Below are 10,133 nucleotides of genomic sequence, written 5' to 3'. Positions count from 1 at the left end.
GTGGTTAGCACTGCTGCCTCACGGCGCCAGAGACCCGGGTTCAATTCCCGACTCAGGCGACTGACTGTGTGGAGTTTGCACATTCTCCCCGTGTCTGCGTGGGTTTCCTCTGGGTGCTCTGGTTTCCTCCCACGGTCCAAAAATGTGCAGGTCAGGTGAATTGGCCATGCTAAATTGCCTGTAGTGTTAGGTGAAGGGGTAAAGCTAGGGGTATGGGTGGGTTGCGCTTTGGCGGGTCGGTGTGGTCTTGTTGGGCCGAAGGGCCTGTTTCCACACTGTAAGTAATCTAATCTAATAGTAACAGACCTAAACCTTGATTATTGGATTTGAAGATGCAGTTTGCAAAATGTAACTCTATAAAGGAAAGGTTTTAAATGTGGAACAATTAGGCTCCAGTTCTATCCCTCACAATCTGGAAATCTGGAATACAACAGTGCAGTTTAGAAATGGAATTTGTGAGCTTTAGACTTTGACAGTTAAAGGTATGGCTCCCAATTGGTGAAGTAAATTGGATAGATCTTATACACACACATATGCTCGTCCTCTTCCTCACTTGTGAGCACACAAGCACACACACTTCAACGATCACACACACGTTCATACACCCACCCACAGACGCACACATACACACAGACAGAGTCTCTCTTTCACACACACCATTTTCACAAATGATACATGCATTCACATATAGACTCAGGTACATACACCCATGCTCTCATGTACACACATATTTGTGCACACACACAGACACACACGCACTTGCATATAGAACAATTCTTCCATCGCCTCTACCTCCGAACTTACTTTCACAATCAGGATTCCCGCCCACCTTCCGAGGACCCCTTCACCCACCTCCAAAACACTGCATCCACCTGGATACCCCGTGCTGGCCTGTTACCTGCCCTCGACCTCTTCATTTCTAACTGCCGCGGGGACATTGACCGCCTCAACCTGTCTACCCCCCTCCCCCACTCCAACCTCTCACTCTCACAACGTGCAGCCCTCCAATTCCTCTGCTCCAATCCCAACCTCACCATCAAGCCAGCGGATAAAGGGGGCGCAGTGGGAGTCTGGAGCACTGACCTCTATACCGCTGAAGCCAAACGCCAACTTGAGGACCCCTCTTCCTACTGCCCCCTTGACCATGACCCCACCTCCCATCACCAAACCATCATCTCCCAGACCATACAGAACCTCATCACCTCAGGAGATCTCTCACCCACAGCTTCCAACCTCATAGTCTGGGAACCCTGCACTGTCCGATTCTACCTCCTTCTCAAGATCCACAAGCTTGACCACCCTGGCCGACCCATTGACCCAGCATGCTCCTGCCCCACTGAACTCATCTCTACCTACCTCGACACTGTCCTATCCCCCCAGCCCAGGAACTCCCCACATACGTTCGAGACAACACCCACGCCCTCCACCTCCTCCAAGACTTCCGTTTCCCTGGCCCCCAATGCCTCATCTTCACCATGGATATCCAATCCCTCTACACCTCCATCCGCCATGACCAGGGCCTCCAAGCCCTCCGTTTTTTTCCTCTCCAGCCGTCCCCAACAGTACCCTTCCACCGACACACTCATTCGTTTGGCCGAACTGGTCCTCACCCGTAACAATTTCTCCTTCAAATCCTCCCACTTCCTCCAGACCAAAGGGGTAGCCATGGGCACATGTATGGGCCCCAGCTATGCCTGTCTCTTTGTTGGCTACGTAGAACAGTTGATCTTCAGTAATTAAACTGCCACTACTCCCCACCTCTTCCTCCGCTGCATAGATGACTGCATTGGCGCCACCTCGTGCTCCCGCGAGGAGGTTGAGCAATTCATCAACTTTACCAACACATTCCACCCTGACCTTAAATTTACCTGGACCATCTCTGACACCTCCCTCCCCTTCCTGGACCTCTCCATCTCCATTAATGACGACTGACTTGACACTGACATTTTTTACAAACTCACCAACTCCCACAGCTACCTGGATTACACCTCTTCCCACCCTACCTCTTGCAAAAATGTCATCCCATATTCCCAATTCCTCTGCCTCTGCCGTATTTGCTCCCAGGAGGACCAGTTCCATCACAGAACACACCAGATGGCCTCCTTCTTTAGAGACCGCAATTTTCCTTCCCACATGGTTAAAGATGCCCTCCAACGCATCTCGTCCACATCTCGCACCTCCGCCCTCAGACCCCACCCCCCCAACCGTAACAAGGACAGAACAGCCCTGGTGCTCACCTTCCACCCTACCAACCTTCGCATAAACCAAATCATCCGCCGACATTTCCGCCACCTCCAAAAAGACCCCACCACCAGGGATATATTTCCCACCTCACCCCTTTCCACCTTCCGCAAAGACTGTTCCCTCCGTGACTACCTGGTCAGGTCCACGCCCCCCTCCAACCCACCCTCCCATCCTGGCACTTTCCCTTGCCACCACAGGAACTGTAAAACTTGTGCCCACACCTCCTCCCTCACCTCTATCCAAGGCCCTAAAGGAGCCTTCCACAACCATCAAAGTTTTACCTGCACATCCACTAATATCATTTATTGTATCCGTTACTCCCGATGCGGTCTCCTCTACGTTGGGGAGACTGGACGCCTCCTAGCACAGTGCTTTAGGGAACATCTCCGGGACACCCGCACCAATCAACCACACTGCCCCGTGGCCTAACATTCAACTCCTCCTCCCACTCTGCCGAGGACATGGAGGTCCTGGGCCTCCTTCACCGCTGCACTCTCACCACCAGATGCCTGGAGGAAGAACGCCTCATCTTCCGCCTTGGAACACTTCAACCCCAGGGCATCAATGTGGACTTCAACAGTTTCCTCATTTTCCCTTCCCCCACCTCACCCTAGTTCCAAACTTCCAGCTCAGCACTGTCCCCATGACTTGTCCAGACTTGTCCTACCTGCCTATCTTCTTTTCCACCTATCCACTCCACCTTCTCCTCTCTGACCTATCACCGTCATCCCCTCCCCCACGCACCTATTGTAATCTATGCTACTTTCTCCCCACCCCCACCCTCCTCTAGCTTATCTCTCCATGCTTCAGGCTCTCTGCCCTTATTCCTGATGAAGGGCTTTTGCCCGAAACGTCAATTTCACTGCTCCTCGGATGCTGCCTGACCTGCTGTGCTCTTCCAGCACCACTAATCCATAATCTGGTTTCCAGCATCTGCAGTCATTGTTTTTACCTTATAGATGAACACATATACACACTCTCACACATACACACACTCATGCACATACATTCTCATGCACACAAACTCTCTCCCACAAACACATTATCTCTGACACACATTCTCACAACCTCACTCTTACACATGTGCACACACACACATACACACTCTCTCAGGCACACTCAAACATGCACATATATATACTGTCTCACATTCACACTCTCACAACTATATCACTCAAACAAAATCACATCCTAACGCAGCCAAACGTTCAAGAGATGAGGGGGATAAGTATGGCAAGTGGGATGTGATTGCTAATTGAGAAATATTACCTGAATCATAACGCTACAAATGAATGTCCTCTATCTAATAATACAATCCATTTTCTCTGTCACTTTTATGTTATGGATAATGAGCTTTACATGAAGATGATGCTCTTTTTGCAACATAGAAAAATGAAGTAATTTAGTTTTTACCAAACTTTTACCGAGAATTCTTGTAAGTAAATAAATAGTTTTATAAACACCTGGAAACATTACAAGGAAAATATATTTGACATAAGAGCAAATGAAATATAGTACAATACTGATTGATGTTCTAACCTAGCTGAGATTGATGGACTGCATTTGGACCTCAGTGAATTTTGGGCCCCATAGCCCTTACTCCCTCATCTTTTCATTCACTCCATATGACTACTCATTCCCCCATATCAACTCAACCCCACTCAAGACTCCACCAGTGTTTATGTCCTTTTATGCTCTACATCGCAACTCAGTGACAGCTCACCCAGTATCCAACATTGGCAGATTCGAGTCATGTCGAGATGAAGAAAATGTACTTCTAAAGATCTATTACAGTTATCAAATTTACAGAGTTTATAGTGAAAGAAAAGCTATCATTCATGAAAGCATCAATGTTTTTAAGCATCAAATAGTTCTAGGTGTCATAATTTAAAACCAACTTCTGTTCATATCTCTTATTCTTTAATAGCCTATTTAAGCTGTAATTCAGACTGTGAATTCAGACTCATTTGCTGAGATAATTGTTGACCTGTAAGTTCAGCTAAGCATTCCTAAATGAATATTGTTAAGATGTTAACAAATATCTCTACTGCAACTCTTGAATGGATGCTACACTTGATGTCCTGTCAATCAAAGCAGTTTATCAGAGGTTTGTTTTCAACAATCACTTACAATTGCTGCTAGTTTTCTATTACAGTGGATTTGATAAAACCTCTGTTTATCTCAGCTAAAATCATCTTATGCACACTTTGAGAACGTTTACATCATCTCCATCAATTGGTGACCTCTATACTGTGAGTTAGTGTCCTTGCAATGTTAGAGTAAAAAAATAACTGCAGATGCTGGAATCCAAGGTAGACAAGTAGGAGGCTGGAAGAATACAGCAAGCCAGGCAGCACCAGGAGGTGATGAAGCCAATGTTTCAAGGTGTAATGTTGACTTCTCCACATCTTGATTCTGCCTGGTGTGCTGTGCTCTTCCAGTTTAAGAATCCATTTCTCACAGCCACTGAGGGATAAGCAGTAAATGTTGACCTTGCCAATGATACCCACATCCCATGAATGAAAAATAATATGCAGAATGTTATTAAAATTACAATCGAGAGCTGGAATCAGGAGGAGGTGAGTTCTCTTGCTCAGCAGCCAGTCAGTTACCTTTTCCAGTATTGCCCAGTACAACTTGTTTCACTCAGGAACTGGTGAACTGAAAGGCCTTTGTCGTGTATCAGTTCATGCCCATACAGATGATCTCACACTTTGCCGTGAGATAGTGATCAGGAACAGGAGCCCAGCAGGATTGCCCTCCCCACACTTTTCAAGAATGGAAGTGAACTATAAGAAGTTGTCTACTTTCCCAGCCTATTTTCATAACTAAAATCCTGCATTGCCAGCAACATCCTCGTAAATGTTTTCTGAACCCCCTGCAATGTAATAATATCCTGTAGTAGGGCTACCAGAACTCCAGCGAATTCTCCAGAAGCAGCCTTATCAACATGTCATCCCCACTCCAATATTCAAAGGTCTGAGCAATGAAGGCAATGTGCTAAATGCTTCTTAGCTCCCTTGTCTATCTGTGACAAAGGGGCGGCATGGTGGCTCAGTGGTTAACACTGCTGCCTCACAGCACCAGGGGCCCAGGTTCAATTCCAGCCTCGGGTGACTGTCTGTGCAGAGTTTGCACATTCTCCCCGTGTCTGCGTGGGTTTCCTCCAGGTGCTCCGGGTTCCTCCCACAATCCAAAGATGTGCAGGTCAGGTGAACTGGCCATGCTAAATTGCCATGTGTAGGCTATTAGTCAGGGGAAATGTAAAAATAATAGGGTGGGTGAATGGGTCTAGGTGGGATACTCTTCGGAGGGTTGGTGTGGACTTGTTCGGCCTAATGGCTTGTTTCCACCCTCTAGAGTCATAGAGTCATAGAGATGTAACAGCATGGAAACAGACCCTTCGGTCCAACTGTCAACCAGATATCCCAAACTAATCTAGTCCCACTTGCCAGCACCAAGCCCATAACCTTCCACACCCTTCCTATTCATATACTCATCCAAATGCCCTTTAAAAGCTGCTATGAAAATCCAGTAACTGAGTCAAGCTTTGAACTTTCCAGAATTGCCTGTAACTTAATCTTACTGTCACCATTGATGGATTAACTTCAGTGGAAATTTAACCAGTCTATGTCTAGATATTGATAACTCCACTGACCTTAGTAAAAAATGGGGCTCTGTTCAGGTGTGAAGAAATTTCAGAGGAAAGTGCCTGAGAACTATCTGTCAGTGTTTCATGCTGGTCGGTGGATTCTCTGACCTCAAAAAGGTAAGATCGACTAATTCAGACTCTCATTCTCAGCCACGGCTCAGTGGATAGTAGCTTTGCACCAAGTCAGAAACTTAATGTTCAAGCTCTTGCCAGAGAATGTCAACTAAATGTTCACAGGTCACAGGGGTTCCTTGGGTATCCTGCCCAGCTTTTATCTATCTCACCCTACTCAGTTTACCAGGTTGTTTCATTGTGTTTGGTGGGATCGTGCAGTGCAAGATGGCTGATGCTTTACCTCCACTTTGAAAGTGCTTCATTGATTGCAAAGCATTTTGGGATGTCCTGACGTGCTGTAGAAATTCAGGCTATTTCTTTAGCAAAGCTACAGAGAAACGTAAATATTTCACTGCACTGCCAGCAGGAGGGAGTCTAACAAGGAAGGATGGTTCTGAGTCTAGATTAGAGTGGTGCTGGAAAAGCACAGCAGGTCAGGCATCATCTGAGGAGCAGGAAAATCGACTTTCTGATAAAGGGCTCTTGCCTGAAATGTTGATTTTCCTGCACCTCAGATGGTTCACAAAGACAGTGACTGATGCAATTGAGTTTCCCACTCAAAAATGTTGGTGGTATATTATTGGAGAAAGAGAAAACAGTAACCCAGGAATGCCTAGGTGATTGCTTTTTAAAAAAATTTCAAAACCTATACTGTACTCGTAAAAAATCTTTTATATGAATACGTCACAAAAGCAGTTCAGTTCCATCCAACAGCAGATCAAGGACACAAACAACCACTGGAGTTAGACTCTGTCCAAACAAATAATACTGAGGTGATCGCTAATGAAGAGCTGGAAACTCCTGCTGCTTTCTCACTACCTGGTCCTGCACACACCCTGGCAGTCTCCTGCTCCCCATCTCTCACTCCAACTCACCCCCGGCCCACTCTGACCCTCTCCTCCTCTCCATTTTGCACAGCAGGATATTCAACCCAAAATAAAATTGCACAATTTGTTTGGCGTCTGGACAGCTTGCTGTAAAACATTGTGGTGACTGTAGGAAAAACATGAGAACGAATGATTTGAATGTGCTGCATTTGTGTAATGATAAAAAGCTCTCCTGGTGTGTTCCCCTTCTGTCTCCCTTACAAGGCTCAGAACTATCACTTTAAGCAGAGTGACAGAACTCAGCCAAGCTTCTGGCAGCTCAATGATAAAAGCCTTGGCTTCTCTTCCATGCTATCTGCAAAACCAGATATGGACTTGTACAATCAAATATACGATATTAATAGCACCGTATAAAAATTAATTATTATATAGGCAATTTAGGAACTGGTTTAAATGCAGAATCTGCAGGAGTTATTAACACATTTATGAAATAACCTCAGAGGTTGCTGGGCATATGAAATATCATTATGAACGAAATTTATCCTAGTGTCATTGCGTTTGGCTGCATTTTGCATTTACTTCAATCAGCATAATTAAATTGGATATTACTATGCCTGTATTAATGAAGGAAAATGAAAAGTTAACGCACTCAATATGTTCGACTGCACTTTGAATATGATGCACAGTCGTGGTCTCTATATTATATAAAGGATATAGAGGGAAAACAGAAGGTGTAAAAATGTTTCACAAAGGTGGTATGAGAATTCAGAGGTTATAACTAACATGGAACAGACTGCATTCTCTCATTCTAGAACAGAGAAGGACAATTGCTGACCTAATATGGTCTTTATAGTGGTAAAGGAGTTTGAGAAAGTAGACAGAAGAAAAGAGTAACTTACAATCCAGGAGCTGGAGTTGGCCATTTGGCCCTGAGGGCTTGATCTGCTTCTCAAAACGAACATGGCTAGTTTTTCAATGCTACCTGACCTTCCTGCATTATCACCACATTCCTTAATTCCCACTAGATTAGAAACATCTATCAACCTCTGTCTTGAATAAACTCAATGAAATGCTTTCTGGGCCAGAGAAACCCAAATGTTTCCAACGAGGTTCTCCCCATCTGTGTTCTAAATGGCTGACCTCATCTACTGAGACTGTGACTGTGTTTCAGCATCAACCCTGTCACATCCCTTCCAAATTTAATGCTTCAATTTGCTCAATCTTCTAATCTCAAGGGAATGTAGAAACAGAGAAGATGGTTCCACTTCAGAGCAAGGTCAGAATCGGGGACCATCGTTACCAGTCATTACATAGTTACTAACGCACACAATGGGATATTTAGAAGGAATTTGTATGCTCTGGGAGTGGTATGTGGACCTTTCTGCTGTTTGAAGGGTGGATGCATTTTAGAAACAGCTGGATCAAAAGGTAGGTGGAAATAGAATAGTTCTAGGAGAAAGTGAGGACTGCAGATGCTGGAGATCAGAGCTGAAAATGTGTTGCTGGAAAAGCGCAGCAGGTCAGGCAGTATCCAAGGAGCAGGAGAATCAACGTATCGTGCATGACTCCTGAAGAAGGGCTAATGCCCGAAACGTCGAATCTCCTGCTCCTTGGATGCTGCCTGACCTGCTGCGCTTTTCCAGCAACACAGGAATAGAATAGTTAGCAGGATTTAATGAAAAGGGGTAGGAGGAGAACAAATCAGGTGGGCTGAATTACCTTCTTCTGTAGGTTTGGTGCACAGGGAGGTGATGGCTCTCTGGTATTATTGCTAGACTGTTATTGCTAGATCCAGGGAATGTTCCTGGGACCTGGGTTTAAATCCTGATGGTATAATTTTAATTTTGAAAAATAAATATCTGGAATTAAGGGTTTGTTAGAGAAGGAAACAGCCATCCTTCAGTCCAACTCGTCCATGCTGATCAAATATCCTAAATTAATCTTGACCCATACCCCAATAGCCCCTTCGTATTCATATACATATTCAGATGGCTTTTAAATGCTGCAATTGTCTCAGCCTCCACCACTTCCTCTGGCAGTTCATTCCATACACGCACCACCCTCTTTGTGTAAATGTCGTCCCTTAGATCCCTTTTATATCTTTCCCTTCTCGCCTTTAACCTATGATCTTCAGTTTTGGGCTCCCCTACCCTGGACCTTGGCTATTCACCCTACACATGTGCCTCTGATTTTATAAACCTCGAAAAGGTCACCCCTCAGCCTCCAACTCTCCAGAGAAAACAGCCTCAGTCTATTCAGCCTCTCTGTAGAACCCAAACCTTCCAATCCTGGTGACGTCCTTGTAAATTTTTTCTGTACCCTTTCAACATTTTTCAACAGCATGGAGAACCAGAATTGAATGTCGCATTCCAAAAGTGACCTAACCAATGTCCTTCATGTGACTCCAAACCTATAGCAATGTGGTTCAGTCTTAACTGCCTTAACTCCCCTTCACTAGTTGATCACACAACATTGCCCTTTGGTGTGAGGGGCACTGCTTGTCACTGGCCACTCGGGTGTTTCCTTTCTTCCTGGTGGTGGGAACTGAATAAAGATTCGTACACCTTGTGCCTTTAACTTTGTCTCATACCTGCACACACAGACAATATAGGTGCGGGGGAAAAATAAGCACTACCGCAGTTAGGTGGCAGTGTGGGGGGTTTATTATATACCTAAAAGAAATAGGAGTGTCAGACATTCTGTTCTAGAAAAAAGAAGACCAAAACAAACGGAAAAGAAAAACAAAAAACAACAAACAGGAGTCAGAGAGTCTCCTCTATAGACTGGCTGGTCAGACACCATCTAATTTGCATATAGGCCTCTGTGCAGTTACTTCATACGTCATTAAATTAATGGAATGAGAAAGGATTCAGCAGAGTCGAACAGATTGGAAAAGGATTTGGGACAAGATACATTCTATGGAAAAGGATTGAGGAGAGAAATGGATTGAATTCTAATCAATGTGACACTGGGGATTTGGGATTCCCAAATACTGGGATATGTCGATATAACTCACTTCCATTTTTAAAAACCGCATTCCTAGCAAAAACTATGGAAATCATACTCACTGCTCAATAACATACGTTTCCATTGTTTTCAACTGATTATGGCAATCTTGCATCTGTTGTGCAAGGAGTCCTCTTAATTGAGAAATTCTGCTGTCTGTAGTCCTGAGGTCGGTGAGAATTAAATAAGAGACAGGTGTTGGGCCTGCTTGTTAGGTTGCTAGAGTGTCATGGCTATGATCTGGACATGCAGGGGTAGGTAATAACTTCTCTTCTGTTTCCCTGCCATTA

This window comes from Hemiscyllium ocellatum, chromosome 20 (assembly GCF_020745735.1).
Source record: "Hemiscyllium ocellatum isolate sHemOce1 chromosome 20, sHemOce1.pat.X.cur, whole genome shotgun sequence".
In the NCBI taxonomy this organism is placed as follows: domain Eukaryota; kingdom Metazoa; phylum Chordata; class Chondrichthyes; order Orectolobiformes; family Hemiscylliidae; genus Hemiscyllium; species Hemiscyllium ocellatum.
Note: the sequence above shows the minus strand (reverse complement) of the source record.